The following is a 16,582-nucleotide window of genomic DNA, read 5'->3' as shown; positions in this document are numbered from 1 at the left end:
TCTCACTCCCAGCGCTCACCCCTCCTTCACAAAAACTTTTCACAGCGCCATTTTAAAAACGCTTTTTCAATGAAAATTAATTCAACAACCACAAGAAAGACTCATCTGTCTGTTTCTCTAATAAAGTGATAGAATTTCGATCATACAAGAATTCTATGCGTGGAATAGACAACGCTGTTCTCACAGAATATACATCTGCCGATAAAGTAATCCTTTTACTCTACCCTTCAAACAAGTAATAATGCACTCGTTTCCCTCAGAATGCACATTCAAGTGACAATTCAAAGTTTAACTTGAACACCATTACAAAACAATTACACACTTTCAAACGGAAAGTATCCCTAATCAAACACACATGAAATCCGTACAGGACTCTCACCTGTTTACAGATATCATGCACCGTTAGTAAAATAAGCGGCGTTATCTTACCCTTCACCCAAGTTCGAATATATACTATTACTTTTATCACAGTGAGTTTTACAACAGGCTCATTGTCCCTATACTCATGCTGCTCAAATTTCTTAGATAATCCTCACTATACAACATTCACTCCTAACCCTAACTTGTATTGCACGGCGACAACACTTGTGATACACGGCGATACCACTACTCTGAAACAGATCAAATGTGCTGTGTGACTACCTTCTCATCACACTAATTTGTACCGGTACAACAAGGAATTTTCACGTTGCTGGAAAAAACCTTACATATAGCACGAAAACGGACTCAACATATGTTAGACATCGATCCTATGTAACTACCATATTATATGTTGGTTACCATAGCAACCATCAAATCTGCTACCAAGGTAATTGATCCAGCGGCCTATAGGAAATATGTCATAAGCTACGCTACCCCACTCCACATTATACACTATAATACACTAATCAAACACAAGGCCCATTAATCAAACATGACATATCATGACCAACTGAATCATGTGGCCTAATAAATCTATTCACAATTTATATACATTTATATACAACCGCGGTAGATGAAAATCATTATTTCAACAAACCTCACTAACTTTAAGCCACTTATGGCGATAGAATCTAGCTAATGGTAACCTGAACCCATGAAATAACAAGACCAGCTTGTTTTCAAAAGTAAGATTTTTATTAGCTATTTATTTTTGGATTTGTAATTAGAAATTCTTATTATTGCATTTTTATTAGAATCATTGCAAGTAATATCAATAGCATCATGATATTTAAATTTTATTATTGCAATTGAAATTATTATTTTGGCATTTTTCAAAACCTAAGTCCCTAACTAAGCTAAATAAATGGAAAATAAAATTAAAGTCTTTGAGGGCTCTTACGTGCTCCAAGAAAAGTCCGTCAGCACGACACCCTCATCCAAAGGTCAGCAAAAGCAGCAGCAAGCATAACCCTTCCACGGGGAATGGGTTTTTATACCTCTCTACGCTAAACTAATCTTAGTAAAAGAAATACTTTTCTGCAAACTCGGAGTCTCATTGGATTAGAAGTGACAGGCGACGTGTCACCTCATTTTTTTCAAAATAACAGTTCCGTCACTTTCTTAGAGTCCATTGTCTCTAACATTCGAACAACGACGCTTCCTCAGGTTGCAACATTTTCTTGCATAAAATTGTCATCATGTCATTTTGCTTCCTCGGATGCAAAGTTATCAAATGTTCCTCCTGCCGGTTCCTGGCCTTGGCCTTGTCCGACCAGGAAACTGTCAGAGCCACATAACATTCACCAAACGTTGATACAGTGATGGAAACTTTTTCTCAGAATGGACTTTTTCTTGCTCCGTGCAGAAGTTATTTGTAAGCTCGAGTAAACTAGGCCCAAAGCAGTCAATTTATCGTCCACTAATGCATAAACAAACACAAAAGAATAATTAATGTAGGAAATATTATTTGTTCTGTTGCCACCCACCATTGCTAATAATTAACCCATTAGTCTAAATTACCTAGCTAAAGCGAAAAAAAAAAGCAGCATTTATATCTACCAGTCTTCATTAATCCATCGAAATTCTTTATGCACCTATAGAGAATAGAAGACACCACATACACAGGGAAAGCAAAACAAGCACATGCTACTTTTAAAACAGCCGCAATTAGTTATAACATGACAAAATAGACAGTATTAATTTATTAATTTGCACGAACAAAAGATGCAACAATAATGCACGTTTATGAGCACACATGTTAATATCCCGCGTGTAATGTAACTTTAATCTAGGTTGAATTAATATAAACACAGCACCAAACGTTAATAGAATTATTTTTCATTATGGAAGTGTGACTTCACGAGTTGAAATAAAATTATTTCACAAACTCGCTCCATCAGTTTCACTAGGAAGTCTGTTGTGTCTTTCACATATGATGACCATCCTTGAGCGAAAGGTTGTAAAAAGCAATCCAGGTATTTTCCTAGTGGTTCAAACAGCATTCCACCTCCTGTAACAATGGGTCTAAATGGTGGATCTTGAAAGCTTTTGTGGATTTTCAGCAACATGTACAGATGCGGTCTCCTTGGATTAAAGACTATTAGAAAGGACTTTGTGGTGGTACTGGCCCAGTCCATTTCCAGGGCTTTTTTCAAAACCTCATCCAATGTTTTAGTCAATCTGTTACTCGGATCTTGATCGAATGCTAGGTATGTGGATATATCCAAAACATGTTGATTGACTTTCGAATGATAATATGTGGTGTCCAAAACTACTAGGGCACCACCCCTACCATCAGCGTTCTGGATAAATATGGCAGGATTATTGGAGAGAGACCTCAGGATTTCATATTATTATCATGAATGGAGAGAGGCATTATTTAACATCTTACACTCACTAAGCTGACGTATTTTTGAGCAAAAAAGGTGTGGAATATGGGGACTAATAACCAGCTGAGTACAATTGAGACACTGGATGATGTATTTTTCAAATGAGATTACTGGATAACATCATCACTATCACTTTGCATGACATGTCATTATTTAAATAGCAAGGAGTAGAAAGTGCTCTTATAGAAGGATGATGTAAGGTTCACCAAGCGCATTGTTTTCATTTTTTACAGATTGTTCCCCTGATGATGGTACACATGTCCCGAAATGCATTGGGCATGGAAGAAAGCTGAAGTATATAATCTGTGATGTGAACAGATTAAACAGATGTATCAACACAAATGTAGATTTTTTTATGGTATTTGTTTTTGTTTCATGAAGATTTGAAGTAATACTAGTTGATTTAAATATAAATAATTTTAATAGAAAGTAAAAGATTGTAAGCATTTGTTTTCACAAAGGGAGGAGAGAAACAGATACGAGACTCCATCGGGTTCTTGTGGGTGCTATTGTTCTGAAACCAATAGTCCGCTTCACTTGTCTCTTGTGCTCTTACTAAAGTAAATAATATCAATAATACAGGTGAGTAACATTTAAGCTTTTTCTTACCAGCCTTTGTAGTTGTGAATGTGGTAATGAACATTTGGGAAGACCAGGAATCCAAGCTATCATCTGCAAAGTCTAAGGAACAAAGATGCCAGAGCAAAATGTAAATACCCTAATTTAGGGCATAGGGATAAGCTGAGGTGAACTGCAAGGGAAAATAAACTAAATTTGCAGGGACAAGGAGCATGGTGCGTACTAAAGAGCAATGGAGACAAGTCTCAGAAACCTCAAGATGTTGCCAGAAATAGATTCTCTGTATTATTTGCTCCTTATAATCTTATATTGTCTATACACTCCCTTAACCTGGAAGTGGCCACCCACAAGAAGTGTAGTACTTAAACCTAACTTCCTGTCAGTCAATTTAAAGGCACACACCCAGAAGCCTTCTACCTGTGTTGCAATACTTCCATACCATATGATGCTTTGCATAGCATGATTATATGGTTAACGTTTGTCCTTTAGTGCAATGTACTCTTAGATGTGATCATGACAGGTGATCCATTTGACTGACAGGAGATGACTGGCTCCTTGGTATCACCTGTGGCTCACTTGTAGTGTAGTTCCTATAGTCCCAATAGGCTCTGCGCATTGGAATAATATCTTCAGTAGTGTAGACGTAGGACTGAGGTCAACTAGGTCTCTACTGACTATATTACACTTAAGTTTTGTGCCAGCTAGCTCAGAGTTCACTAGAAACGTTCTCAAATAAGCGAGGAGGAGTTTAACCTCCCTGGGTAGACAAGAAGGGATTTAGTTTCTGACAACCATAAAACATGACAAATTTGCTCTCCCTGAATAAGAGTACATCTCTAGAGTCGTGTGAAAACAAAAGACAGCTATTTCACTCAGTCAAAGATGCGTACTTAGTTTCACCAGATTGTAGAGAAAAAGAGAGACAGGCGTTTTCAATAAAAGGTGTTATTTATTGAGCAGTCTCTTTCCTCATACAAGAGAAATGAATTGCTACAATTGCAATACTTACAGTTAAGTAAAGTGCATACAGTAAAAGCAGGATTATGAAATAATACTGTAAAAGCAGGGATATGGTTTCTTAGCCATATGATACTTTAAAATGGATAAAATAGATACATACATATATACATTGACTAATCGTACTTAACTGGTGCTTCTAACTACGCCTACCCCGGTGTACCTGACCTAAGCCTAATACGTGGGAGGGAGTAAGTAAGTAGCAGTTTAAGTTAAGTTTGTTTTGCCAAGAATCTGACTCAAGAATTCTCTGTAAGTGTTTAGTCAGTTCAGTACCTGGGTATTAGAAGGCAGGAGGGCTGGTATCTCTCTCTCAGGACTCGGTATCCCAGTCACCCGCAAGGGTAAGCTGGAAACGCCGGAGGCTGGATTTCTCGGCAAGAGAAAAGACAGCGTCTTTCTCAGCGCGTCAAAAGGGAGGGGCAGCGTCCGTGGGCTCTCGCATCAGCTGGGCTCTTCGGAAGTAGATAGCTGCTCTGCTCCCGGATTACCACTGTGTGTTTGCTTAAGGCAACGTTGGTATATTTATACCTGAAAGGTGCCGGGTTTGACGTAAGGCTGGACATAAGACGCCAATAAAGATGTCACTAAGAACTGGTCGTTCTTACAGTGCTTTACAGGAGTTCTCGGACGAAATCAAAACAAAGCAGCGGGGATTTCCCAGGTTGCTGGAGGCTTGGATTTGTTTAGGAACTCGGTGTGCTTTCTAGGGGGCTGGAGGAATAGGCTTGCTTAATGTGACAGCATGCGCTATGACTAAATTATGAAACGGGTTTCTATGCCGTTGTAGGGATATTATTGATTTATAACCGGACAAGGGCAAAGAATATGAATATCGATACAGGTACCTAGATAAACACACTACACCCACTCCACGAATTCATGTCCATAATTACTAAACTAAGCAATAGTAAACATATCTAACGGTGCATGTGTATACCGATCCACCCCAAAATACATTTTTTTGCATCTGAAATGGCATATGCGAAATACACGAAAAAATTAGTATAGGTACTGTACGCTTTCAAGCAGTGTAATCATTCATTAAAAGGATGCACATATATATCAGCATGAATGATTTGCGAAATTTACACATGAAATGGCTCTTAATACAGAAAAGAAAAGTGCGAGACCATTTCATCACATATAAATACAGTTATTTGTAAATATGCTAGAGGCTGAGGTAATATATTGTCTCTAGATTTCCTAAAAATAGATGCTCTGTTCTCTAAGAATAGTTCTACTTTAAGCAGAGGATGAGTGCCAAAAAAAAAAAGTAAATATTTTGGAATCGGGAAAAAAAATAATTTTGTTTTTCAAGGGAAGAAGTCAAAACAGTTCCAAATATTTTCAATAGCTTTTGTTTTTCAAAGCTGAAGGCCAAATTCAGAGTTCAGGGAACGCTGAGTGCTCGTTTGCTTAAAAGTTTATTCTTTTTGTTCAGTGGAGAACATCATTTCAGACAGACTTTCAAAAAAGCAGTTTACCGCTTCAGGTGAAAGTTCGACCAAGTTGGAAAATGCCGCAACTGTGCAGTCGTGAGAATGATTGCTATCATCGATGACATGATCAGCAGTGCTCACAGAAGGTCGTACCTGGTTGATGCTGCTCTCATCTTGCACTTCACTAACCTTCAATCGCAGTGGTGAAGTCTCAACGAATGCCGTCATCAGGATGGGTAGCCGCTGGGGACAACACGATGCATGAGCCTTTACTGGACTTAGCAAAGTATCTGTATCCAATGGTATTTCTGATTGTAGTGTGAGACAGACGTCTAACACGCATTCTTCTCCGCACAGCATACATCTTAACACAGGTAAGATATAATTCTGCCAGATGGGTCTGAATGAAAGAAACCAGGTCATATTCAGATCTCTTAGCCGGGCTAATCCAAGGACTTTAGTTATGCGGTCCCGATAGCGTATAGCTAGGATCGTTTCTTCCATTGTTGCTGGAGTCTTGTCTGTGACATGGCTTGCCATAACGAATCAGGAGTATCAAAAATAAAATGCCTGCTACGAGTCCCAACAGGAGTGGAAGGCCGCCAAAGAGTGAATGGACAAAATTAGGAAATATGCCCAGGACTGCTTTGAAAGGTGTCAACAGTCCCGAAAAAATTGTCTTAAATACACTCGCGATACCATTCGTATCAGAAATGTTTAAGATTTCGTTTAGCATTTCTGCGAAGTGTAGGGGGCAATTTGTTGATAAAAGGTTATGTATCTCTGCTGTTGTCCTTGCAACTTGGGGATCATACTGTTTCTTTTGATGACGTCAAGTGCACTGGTGTCTGTAGAAGAACAGACTTCATTCTGCTTAAAGTATCAATTCGAATAGAAGAGATTTTCAAACTGGGCCAAATTTTTCCCTCCCTGTCTGGAGTGTCGTTCGGATACAATACTTGCATACACCCTTGACGAAACGCTTACCAGATAAGCTTTTCCTGGCACCAAGCCACAACATCTGTCGTCCACTATTAGAATGTAGCTCCCGTTCGAAAGCCGTCTAAAGAATGGCTCTATTCGAGTTGTAGGTGTGCCAAGCTGGTGACATGAAAGGTTATTTGAAGTCCCCTCACAGGCCCCATGTAGATTTATACCCTGACACAGAAGTATACCACTTACTGATTTTTCACAATTATCACCACTAAGAAATACATTCTGTCCGTTTTCACTATAACATGTGTGTGTGTAAGGTAATTTCCATGATGACTTGATGTATCCTTTACCCAACCTTTCATACTGGCCTGCCTGTATATACTTTTGGCAGTATCAAAATTGGAAAGTTGTTATCGGAATAGTTATGACTCCGTGTATTATCCATTCGATGACAGGTCGTTCTGACATTGTCAATGGCAATCTCTCAAGTTTTTCAATGCTCAGAATTGTATATTCTGCTCCTTTTTGTGCCAAGCTGATTTGTATATCAGTAAGGTTAAAGATAGAGAACAGTGACGTTGTGTTGATTAAACGCCAAGGCACGTAGCCTGAACGCAGATTTTGTAACGTCCAGCCAAGCTGTACAATAGAACGCAATTGGGACTGACCATGTTGTAACATTAGCATGTCCTGCTCTAATATATCGATTGCAGATGATACAATACTGTCCAGTGAATATATTCTGGAGGACAGAGTCATTAACCCATTGTCCACAACAGAAAGTGATTTTTCCAAATTAATACGGTCAATTTCACGTATTTTCTTTGCTGTTTCAATTTGAGTTTCTTTCCAAACTTCGTTATAAGCTGCATATATAGAGGCCGCTATGAAACGTTTTTGATGCTGTTTGCGTGGTCCCATAATGAAATCACGCAAGTCAGCACCTTCTTTTAGTAAAGTTAAGTGTTGCTTAATTTCTGCCAGTGTGGATGTATGTAGCCATTCAAGACAGAGTTTTCCTACACTGTATGTTGTTACTATCCCTGGATGTTGTCGCTGGGAGTATCTAGGGTCTGGCCTGGTCAATTTGAACCCCTGTATTTTGTTCAGGAATCTATCTTGACAGTTATTTGTGTCTGTGGGCCAGATCAACCATTTTTTCCAATCAGGATGTGTTCTGTTTTGGTTTAAAATATGGGATACGTCTATCTCAACCTCTGTAGTGTTATTACTGTCAGGAGTTGGCTTTGGAATAGACGGTTTGTTTAAGTCTTTAATTTTGGCTAGGCCAAGACATGTTGTTTGTTGAATTGTGTCATTCAAAAATATAATTTGTTCTGGGGTCATGCAGGCTCTGAATAATGATTATATACCTTGGACTTGCCAGTCTCTGGTACCCCAGATCGTTTTTGTTTCAATGTTATTTTTCCAAAAATCAAAACCAAATGTATTCATTTTTTCAAAAAATGATTCTGAATAGATTAATTTTTATATTTGTCAGCATGGTTTTCATTCCTGTCTTATTTAACAGTTTGAAATAAAATGTTTCTGCGTCACTTGTGTTAAACCCTGAGAAGTATGGGAATTTCTCATAGAATGTTTTTGAACTACCTTTTGGTGCAGTTGCACAATGTTCCCATTGATTATAATTTAAAACATTTCTAGGTTGAGCAGATTTATGCAAATAATGGTTACCATAGTGGTTGTAGCAGTACATCTGATCATAATTCAATGAACCTTGTAAATAATCATGTTCTGTAAATGTTGCTGACATAACTAAGTCTGACATCATATCATTAATACTTTCAAAATCCCAATCATCAGAGAATGTACTCGGTTTTACAAAGTCACTTAATGAAACCTTAAATTGATGAGGATACTTCAAGAGCTCGACCGGGCCATATATATCGTAATCTGTTTTGTCCCATGCTACCCCACCGGGTATCGGATTGGCTGTGAAGTTTACTGAAGAAAGTTCTCTTTTCTCGATGTGTGAAGACTTGTGTGGCTTTAGGACCAGGTTGATTTTCTGGCTTGCTGTGTCCATTGTAACATATTTTCCTTGAATGAAGTGTCCCAAGCATAGCACCATGATGAGCCAAAGCAGGAGGAAAAGTACACCTAGCACCACCCAAAATTCAATCCATGGGGAAATCAGATAGGTTTCTTGTAGTTGATGAAAGAGTTCTTTAGTTTTGTCTTTAAAAGTTCTTGTTGTTGTTGGCTGTTCCTCAGGTTCGCACGGATCCTCAGAAAAGTCATCGAGATTGATGAAGTAGCCTGATGCAGTTCTGTCAATTATTGGAATTGCTTCTGGATTTTTCTTTGTTTTATTAGCATAGTCTGTGGCTACATCGTTGTAGACAGGTGTTTCTTGACGAATTGTTGTAATTTGGGTTTCAAGAGGCATAAGTTCCATGGCTTTGTTGCATAGTCCTTGTTGATTCACTGTAGGTTTATCAAATGTGATTAGTCTCTCAGTTTGAACCTCTTGTTTTGTAGCAAACTTTGGTGTTCTGCTATTTCTTGGGAGTCCACTTGGCCTACTACTTATTATTGGCCACATGATTGTGGTTTAACCAGGTCGATGGATAAAACTCGGTTCTCCTTTTTACCAGCAAGGGGCGGTAGTACAACTGATCTTGTTCCGTTGACAGCTAAGACAGGTACTGCTTTTCTGTAAGAAGGCCCACATTCCTTCTTCACCGCGATTTTCTCTCTGACCAGATCCCCAATCTTTGGAATCCAGACAGGCCTTGCTGGGACAGGTGGTTTCTCTTCAGTGGCTGTTGACTGTTGTTTCAACTTTATGTTGCTCAGGTCTTTTCTTGTTTCATTTAAGTCCTGTAAAATAGCCAAACGATCTTTGATATCAAAGCATTTTCCTTCTACCACTGAAGTCTGACTATCGAGATCCTGGATATGCATTCTAGTCCCGAACAATAGTTCGTACGGACTGAAACCTTTTAGAGAATTTCTTGGCAGATTGTTAAGACTACGTTGGACACTTATTAAATGTTTGACCCACCCAACACCCGAACCTAATACCTTAGCCGTTATAGATTGCTTTATATCTCGTTTTTTTCTTTCCACCATCCTATTTCCCTCAGGAAGGAAGTGATAAGATTCCCGCAATGCAATGCCCATGCTGGTCATGTCCTCCTCATAAGCTCGAGAGCTAAAAGCAGGATCCTGGTCAGAATGTAGCATGCCAATTGCGTCTATGCTGCTATAGACTCGCAAATCTTTTATAACAGTTCAGACGTCAGCCGAGAGCTGGGGTCTACATTTTAAGTGAAACTAGTCTTAAATAATTATTAAAGGGACGCATTTTTCCTGGGTATTTTTCATTGATATTCTTATGATATCTAAAAGAAGGGCATTGGTACTACTCCAGGCATTTCGCCACTGCGGTCTCTGTTGCAGTTTTGACAGTAAAATGCAAATTTGTAGTTTTGCAGGCTCATTCCTGGGCACCAGTATATTGATTGTAATTCTTTCAGAGATTCCTTAATCTTAAGGTGTCTTAGACCCTCACCCATATGTGCGTCTGCCACTAATAAGTTTCTCCTGTTCGTGTTTGGAATTACTCTATCCCCCACTCCAGGGATTTGAGCAAAAGGAACGGAGTTTGCATCAATTACGTATGTATAATTGAGTGGATAGTTGACAGGTAGCGCTGCACAGTCGCCTTTTGATGACGTTTTTACCGCCAGCATCGTTTCCCCGTCTACGTATTTTCCTGAACGCTTTTTTGTAGCTACGGAAGCCTGCTTAGTTGCTTCCGCTGTGGCTGTCTCAGCCAATTAATTACCTGGAACATGAACGCCATCACGTTCATGACTCAATGAATGTATCGCGTGAGTCTTTGGTAGTTCTTTCTGTAAAAGAACTACTTGTTCCCAAAGCGATTTTTGCTTTATTGTGGCACCTGTGTCATCTTTGTAACCGTTTTGAACCCATTTCTGCAAGTCGTTATTGTATGATTTGACGCAGTAATATGAATCTCACACTATTAGTGTCGGGAATTCGCGATCTGCATTATCTAGCGCCATTTTCAACGCTATTACTTCAGTTTGTTTTTCTGAATTATTTTCTACAGAGTGTGATTTTGTTACCAGAGGTCTCAATTTACCTCCGCGCCACACGTATTTAACAATCTCGCATTTGGCGTTATAGGCTTGTTTTCCCCAAACTGAGGGTTGTGCATGTACGTCTGTATATATTACACAGGCGTACTATTGTATGGGCCGAATGTCGATTGGCAGAGGATATTCTCTTTCATATTTTAGATTTTTTAATTTTTTCATTTCCGGGTCAAAATAGTATTTCACTTTGTCTGTAGCAAGAGAATTTTCCCATTGTATCCATTTTGGATTTAATGCCACAGTAGGTAAATTACATGGGCTTGTTAATGCCTCAAAGGCTGATTCTGCTGTTCTAACAGTAATCCGTCTGCCTTCGGCTTGGTCTCATTCTTTTGCTACAGCTGTTTGAACCGCATGAACAATGTTTTCCTTAATACTGAATGTTTTTTCAGCTTCTGTGTACAAATGTGATTTGTATGCTATTGGTACAGTTTCTCCCTCATTAGAGGTCAGGTATGTGAATCCGCATCTTCCTGGGATGACTCGGATTACAAGGTTGCATGTGTTATCGCGTGTTTGCAATTTTGTTTTAGCTAACATGTCTGTTTGCAATGATCTACAAATTTCTGTGTGTTTTTGAGTCCAATTGATTGTTTTAAAATCTGCTTTTATTAGTTCATAGAGAGGTTTAACCCTCTCTGCATAATTTAGAATGTAAGTTCTTCCGAAATTCAGGAAACCTAGAATTGATTGTAAGTTTTTCAGCGTTCTTGGTGCTTGGATTACAGCGCACTTCTCTAAGAAGTTGTCTGCCAGGCTTTTGCCTTCACTTGATAATTCATATCCTAAAAACAGGACAGTTAGATGGGCAATTCGTGACTTTTTAAAGTTGAATTTGTAACCCTCTGCTGCGAACCCAAGTATTATGGTGTTCACTCTTTTCAAGTGAGTATCCAAGTCATCATCTGTTAGCTTGATGTCATCGACATAAGATAATGCCTCATCATCATACATTTGTAGTAACTCTGTTACTCTTGCTGAGAATAATCCTGGGCTGTTCTTGAACCCCTGTGGGAGTCGACAGAATTTTCCTGCGAGCCCATTATTGAGAAAGCAGTCAAATACCTGCTTTCAGGTGCTATATTTTGACAAAAGAATCCATTAGAGATGTCTAATGTTGTTTTGTATTTTTTGTGCACGATGTTATTCATTAGTGCTGCACTATGTGAGTTTTGTACTGCAAAAGTTTTGCAACATGAGTTAAGGTGTCTGTAGTCCAAAACTAGACGATATGAATCGTCTGGCTTGGAGACGGGAAACAAAGGATTGTTCATTTGTGAGGTGCATGTTTCAATCACCCCCTGGTATTCAAGTTGATCTAAGATCTCCCTGACTTGTTTCTTAGCTTCTTGCTTAATTGGGTACTGCCTCTGTGCAGTTGGTTGACATTTTAACTGGATTTTGTGAGGAGGAGAGTCCTCATCCCATCCAACATGGTTTTTATATAATGCAGGTGCTTGGGCTACTGCCCATTTTCTTGCAAGTGTATATTTTTTATGAATTGGAATGTTATTTGAGAAGGCAGGCATAATCATTTCTTCGCCATGAGGGCACTCCCTGACAAACTCCGGTGGCCAGTCTTTTTCAGCTAAAAGGATGTCATAGCCTTTTGAGAGGTTATCCCAAAATAGACCCCTTATTTTCCTAGTCTTATCTCCCTCTATACGTAATGTTATTTCGTATATTTTATGAGGTTTGCTAACTCTAATGTCTGCAGTTTCCACCTGAATGTATTCATTCGTGTCCACTGTCTCCAGATGATTCATCAGGATGTTGCGAGCTATGCTCACTTCTGCTGCGCTGTCTAGCATTGTCTGAGCCCACTCTCCGTTTTTCAGCTGTGTCCTCAGGATCCTCGGCATGTTTGATTACTTTTATACTGGCTACCTTCTTTTTTGGAAATTGTAGTTTTTTACTTTGATGAGCAGGTTCTTTGTCTTTGGACTTGACGTGCTCTTCCCTGTGTTCTGACCGTCCTCTTCTTTCCGATTTCTGCGAGGAAGTCTGAAAAGATCGAGAGGGACGTGTATCAATATCTTGATATCTATCAGGTTTCTTCAAATAACCCTATTTCTCTAAGGTTGTATCTTTTCTCAGAGGGTTCCCTCTGGGGAGACTTGTGTCCTTGGTCTGGAGATCTTTCTCTCCGCCGAGGAGACTTTCCTCTGGACTGGAATCTTTTTTCTTTGGGAGTGGATTGTTTATTTCCATCCCAGCTCTTTTTCGGAGTGTTTAGATTATTTTTAATAAATATTTTTTCAGGATTTTCAGTTAGTTGGGGTTTTACTGGTTTCCCACCCAAACTATCTCTTCCAAGCTCTTCATAGGATTTGTCTATGATTCTGGTAAGTTCAAATGGCTGTTCTGCTATATCTGTTTCTTTCAATTTCTGGCGGATCGCCACAGATGCTGCTTCTCCTTTTATGTTAGATAATAATAAAGCTGAGACCTGCTTGAAGTCTTTTAGTAATTTAATACCCAGAGTTAAAGCAGGTTCTGGACCGTATTCATTTTGAATCTGTCTTAGCACATCGGGTATTACCGCCATGGACGAAACACCATGTGTTTTTGTGTAAATGGAAGCAAAAACTGTGCCCCAAGTGTCACAGTCCTCTACATGTGGTGCGATCCCCATTGGAAGACAGATAGTCAGAATTCTGTGTTTCTCAGTAGGGGTAGTATCCGGAAATAATGCCTCTATTTGAGTGATTTTTTGTGCTAACCAGAATGGAATTTGTTCCCGTTTTATGAGTACTTTACCCAGACATGACTGTATGTTCTGTGGTGTTATTTTATTTGTATTCCCCTGATGAGGGGTCAGCTGTGGAATGTTAATAGCTGGTTGGACTGTTGAAGTCCGCATTACATATTGGACTAATTGTCTATGAATTTTAATCAGTTGTTTTAGCTGTGCTAAAAGTTCTGGTACTGACATTTCGATGTCGGGATGTGGTGTGTAGCTGGCTAGAACCGGCCACGTTGCTCCTGGTTTAACTAGTGGACCGAGCCTGGTGATGTGATTATTATGTTTTAGGGCGCCTTTAAACCAGAGCAGGTGCTCTTGGTATTTTAGTGGGATTTCCACCTCCTCGAAAGGAGTGTAGTTATCCGGTGGTTCCTCTATTTTGTTGTGGTGGAACTCATGTGTGACAGCATTTGCTGCTGGAAAGGTTATCCATGAATAGAATACCTCTGTCTGCCGATATTCATGTGCCTCAATTACGAATATGACTGTACCACCTCTCGATGTTAGTCCATTTTCTATGAGTTTAAGAGTTATAGTTTTTCTTATGTTGACCGGGATGAGTATTGCATCCGGGTCGGACTGCAGGAGATTATTGTCTTCCTCTAGGAGACGAGCTGCTATTCTAGCTGTCTCCCTATCTCCTTCACCGTCTGACATTTTACTGACAGGAAGGTTTTTTGTTGCAGATCAGGTTTTCAAGAAAACAAAGATTAGGTGCACAATATTTTGGAACACTGTATCCTTCAACGTTGAATAAACCAAAAACTATACATAGAAATCTCTTCCTACTAAGTTCCGGCGGATTTTAACCTTTGACCCACTCCAGACGTCTTTGGAGTATTTACAGGAGAAAGGGTCTGTGTGAAAAAGCACGACTGAGTTACTCTAACGTCTTGCATTAGATTTATCGCCTTACCAAACAGTGGGCGCCATGTAGTGTAGTTCCTATAGTCCCAATAGGCTCTGCGCATTGGAATAATATCTTCAGTAGTGTAGACGTAGGACTGAGGTCAACAAGGTCTCTACTGACTATATTAGACTTAAGTTTTGTGCCAGCTAGCTCAGAGTTCACTAGAAACTTTCTCGAATAAGCGAGGAGGAGTTTAACCTCCCTGGGTAGACAAGAAGGGATTTAGTTTCTGACAACCATAAAACATGACAACTTTGCTCTCCCTGAATAAGAGTACATCTCTAGAGTCGTGTGAAAACAAAAGACAGCTATTTCACTCAGTCAAAGATGCGTACTTAGTTTCACCAGATTGTAGAGAAAAAGAGAGACGGGCGTTTTCAATAAAAGGTATTATTTATTGAGCAGTCTCTTTCCTCATACAAGAGAAATGAATTGCTACAATTGCAATACTTATAGTTAAGTAAAGTGCATACAGTAAAAGCAGGATTATGAAATAATACTGTAAAAGCAGGGATATGGTTTCTTAGCCATATGATACTTTAAAATGGATAAAATAGATCATACATATATACATTGACTAATCGTACTCAACTGGTGCTTCTAACTACGCCTACCCCGGTGTACCTGACCTAAGCCTAATACGTGGGAGGGAGTAAGTAAGTAGCAGTTTAAGTTAAGTTTGTTTTGCCAAGAATCTGACTCAAGAATTCTCTGTAAGTGTTTAGTCAGTTCAGTACCTGGGTATTAGAAGGCAGGAGGGCTGGTATCTCTCTCTCAGGACTCGGTATCCCAGTCACCCGCAAGGGTAAGCTGGAAACGCCGGAGGCTGGATTTCTCGGCAAGAGAAAAGACAGCGTCTTTCTCAGCGCGTCAAAAGGGAGGGGCAGCGTCCGTGGGCTCTTGCATCAGCTGGGCTCTTCGGAAGTAGATAGCTGCTCTGCTCCAGGATTACCACCGTGTGTTTGCTTAAGGCAACGTTGGTATATTTATACCTGAAAGGTGCCGGGTTTGACGTAAGGCTGGACATAAGACGTCAATAAAGATGTCACTAAGAACTAGTCGTTCTTACAGTGCTTTACAGGAGTTCTCGGACGAAATCAAAACAAAGCAGCGGGAATTTCCCAGGTTGCTGGAGGCTTGGATTTGTTTAAGAACTCGGTGTGCTTTCTAGGGGGCTGGAGGAATAGGCTTGCTTAATGTGACAGCATGCGCTATGACTAAATTATGAAACGGGTTTCTATGCCGTTGTAGGGATATTATTGATTTATAACCGGACAGGGGCAAAGAATAGGAATATTGATTCAGGTACCTAGATAAACACACTACACACTCATGAGTGCATACATTCTGAAACACGCAAAGAAATGCTCTGTTGGGACCAACCTCGAGGATGTATCTGATTTGATTTTTGCATGCCCTGGTATCTTTAACAAAGTTGGAGAAAAATTATAATTTAAAACTCCAACCATATCCAAGTCAAATATTTATGGCTGTTGTATAGCGTTTTAGGACCGTAGTGTAATTTTTCTGATTCATGCCCTTATATAGGTATAAAATATTGTATCCTTATATAGGCATAGAAATCATAACCATATTAAGACATAGCTCCAGTAGTCCTAATACGGCTTGGCTACTTCCACCAGTTCTGAAAATCTACAACGATTTCTTGGAAAAACCCACCTACAGCAGTCAGGGACTTCCCCCTGCACGAATATTAAGTTATCCAAGAAATGATGGAGTTTTCAGAGCATTAAGTCTCTGATGACGTTATTATGTCCAATCTTACGTCAAACTCGGCACCTTCAAGGTATAAATATGCCCACACTTGTCCAAACAAACACACGGTGGTTTGGAGCAGTTCGACTATCTACTTGCCAGACGCGCCCTGCTGCAGAAAGTGCAGAAGGAAGCCGACCCTCCAGCTGACGCACTGAGAGACGCTGTACTTTCTCCTGCCGAGAAATCCAGCTCCAGTGTTTCCAGGCTACCCTTGC

The sequence above is a fragment of the Lissotriton helveticus genome, chromosome 1_1, assembly GCF_964261635.1.
Source record: "Lissotriton helveticus chromosome 1_1, aLisHel1.1, whole genome shotgun sequence".
NCBI lineage: Eukaryota > Metazoa > Chordata > Amphibia > Caudata > Salamandridae > Lissotriton > Lissotriton helveticus.
Note: the sequence above shows the minus strand (reverse complement) of the source record.